The following is a 3,308-nucleotide window of genomic DNA, read 5'->3' on the forward strand; positions in this document are numbered from 1 at the left end:
GTTAGGACTCTAGCTTGGAGAGTCCTAATTGAGAGAGACATTCTGTTAGGACTATAGCTAGGAGAGTCCTAATTGAGAGGGGCATTCATGTATGAGGTGTTTTCTTATAGAAGAATTAGGAGTTGTAAGGGAATATGAGTCTTGACTAAGAGTCATATTAGGAGTTGGTTAGAAGTAAGAGTCTTAAGTAGGAGTCCTATTAGGAGTTAGGGTTTAGAAGCCCTATAAATAGCCATGTATTCCTTCTCTTTTGATAAGCAATAGATGAATCTTTTCTGCAGCCTTTGAGCAGCAACTTGGAGGGAGGAACCCCTATAGAGTTCCAAGGAGGCCGATCCCCTAAAGAGATCAACCCCAAGTTTAGAATCTGCAAGGGTTCTAACACCTGGTATCAGAGCAGCGTTCTTGGCGTCTCGCTGCCCTTCCACAGCCATCCATCAACCCTCCACAACCGTCCAAAGCAATTCCCACAATTGCTTAAAAGATCATCGCCGAATTTCGCCATCATCTCCACCACCACGGATCATCCTTTGATCTCCCCGTGAATTGCAACAGGTTCTGGTTTTCTACCTTACTGCTGCTGCAATTTAGTTATCTTTATTTGAAAATCCCAAAAAAATTATTCCTATATTGCTGCATAAACTTTTCGTTATAAAGTTTTCATCTCTACGACGAAAGATACATTGCAGAATTTCAACCGTATAACACTATCTGTTTGATCTTGCTACTATGTTTTTTCTATCCAAATCTTCACGAAATTTTATGACATCTTTGACACTTCCTAACAGCAGATTTCCCTTTGGTTTTGTCAAAAAATTCTCAATATAAACCATTGATATTTTACATCTAATCTGATATACTTGAAAATCTACACCGTAAAATTTCAGCCGCATAGCACTGATTGTTTGATCTTGATACTACGTTGTTTCTATCCAAATCTCTACGAATTTTTTATGATAGCTTTGACACTTCCTAATAGTGGATTTCCCTTTGGTTTCATCAAAAAATTCTCAATATAAACTTCTGATCTTTTACGTCCAATCTGCTATACTTAAAAATCTATGCTGTAGAAAATTTCAGCCGCATATTGTTGCCTTAACCCATCTATTTGCAATCTTTTTTGAATGAAATTTCTTATACACTTTATAGATCATCTTGGCTTCCATCTAAGATTGATCTATTGAGGAATTCATCTCTAAAACTGATTTTTGTGTTGCTATAAATTTTCATCGTAAACTGCTGAAATTTTTCGACGAGAATTCTGCTATCACAACTTGCACCAATTTCCTTGCTGTTATACTGCTGAAATTTTCTTGATTAAATTAGTCATCCTTGCTGTCATATAAAATGTGATTTTGCTATCAATTCCCTCCTCAATTCTCTCAAGGTTTTGGTGGAAATTACGTCGAGAAACCGCTGTTTCTTCGACGACAATTCTGCTCTTACAAGACAGCACATACTTGTTGCAACTTCCACTGATTTCTCTCAAACCTTTGCTACCATCTACCACAGATCCAAAACTTTCATCCATAGCCCTAAAACTCCACCAAACCACACCCTCAAACTACACCCAAAACAGCCACAAAACAAGCCTAAATCGTAGTCTACATCCACCGATCCACCAACCCTTTCGACCATCACTTCTCTCAACCTATACATGCCTTTAACCTGACAACAAAAAAGAGATCTTAACATCATAGATTTGGAGGCATATACTATGGCATCTAAGGAGGCAATCGATGCTAAATTCGAAGCCTTGGAGGCGCGAATGGAGGATAAGATTCGGACGCTCTTTACCGAACTCAGATTGGGCCGACTACTAAGCCCGAAAAAATCATATCACGGAGAGAGCTTTGCCCAATCGCACTAGGCCCGAAGAGATGAGTTCCAAGGGAGGGGAGGCTCTATGACCGACCCTAACTATCCATGCATGAGAGTGGACTTCCCTAGATGGGAAGAAGGAAACCCGATTGGTTGGATCTCACGCGCGGAGCGATATTTTCGGTACCACAAAATCGCAGATGCATCTATGGTGAAAATTGCAGCTATACATCTTGAAGGGGATGTTATACAATGGTTTAAACAGTTTGAACATACTTATGGAGTCCTTTCATGGCAACAATTCAAAGAAGGATTGCTGATCCACTTCAGACCAACCGATTACGAGAATATTGACGAACAACTAGCAAAGATCCGACAAACCTCCACCATTCAGGAGTACCAAACCAGGTTTGAAAGGTTATCTAATCAAAATCATGATTGGTCTCAAAAACAGCTATTGAGGACCTTCATTGAGGGCTTGAAGCCGGAGATCCGAGGAGAAGTTAAAGCGCGACAACCGTACACGCTTATGGCAGCCATCTCTTTCGCACGACATCAAGAGGAGCAATTGAACCATGAAGCTCGGAGGACTAGGGTCGCTCCTCAACTAGTAATATTGAAGCCCTCAGCCCCCCCTACTGTCGACCAAGTCCCTACACCAAAGAGGTTAACAGGAGAAGAGCTTCGGGAGCGATATGCGAAGGGGTTATGTTGGCATTGTGACGAGCCGTTGAGCCGTGAGCATCGCTGTAGTAAAGGAGGACTTCTTATGATTGAACCGATAGAAGAAGAGGTCATTGAACATTCAGAAGAGAGCCTTGAACATGAAGAAAAAGATGCACAAGAAGAGCCACAACCGACCGAAGTTACGGTACAAACACTAGCTGGCTACTCAAACCCGCAAACGATGAAAGTTGGAGGCCTTCTCAAACAACAACCGATCACTGTTCTCATCGAGACGGGCAGCACTAATAACTTCCTAAACAGTAAGGTTGCTGTCCATATAAACTTACCTATTGAGAATTGCAGCAAGTTTCTCGTTACGGTCGCCAACGGACGGATTTTGAAGTGTGATCATAGGTGCCCGCATGTGAAACTGTTGCTGCAGGACCAAGAGATAATTACAGATTTCTTCCTCCTCCCTCTTGATGATCATGAGGTCATACTCAGAATTAAATGGTTGATGACATTAGGTGATATTTCTTAGAATTTTATACAACTATTTATAAAATTGTACAGTAAGGAGAAACATGTGATACTGCATGGGAAACGTGAGGGCGACGTAACGACGATTTGCACACAACAAATGGAGAAGGTTTTGCATAAAGCATGCAGCGGCTTTTTGGTACAACTTGAGCAGCAAACTAAGGGAGAGCCAACAAAATTTGAAGATCCAAATCTACTTCCTTTGCTTGCTGAATTTTCAGATATATTTGACGAACCGCGCAACCTACCTCTTACCCGTCGGCATGATCATTGTATAACGA

The sequence above is a fragment of the Musa acuminata genome, chromosome BXJ3-7 (assembly GCF_036884655.1).
Source record: "Musa acuminata AAA Group cultivar baxijiao chromosome BXJ3-7, Cavendish_Baxijiao_AAA, whole genome shotgun sequence".
NCBI classification, from domain to species: domain Eukaryota; kingdom Viridiplantae; phylum Streptophyta; class Magnoliopsida; order Zingiberales; family Musaceae; genus Musa; species Musa acuminata.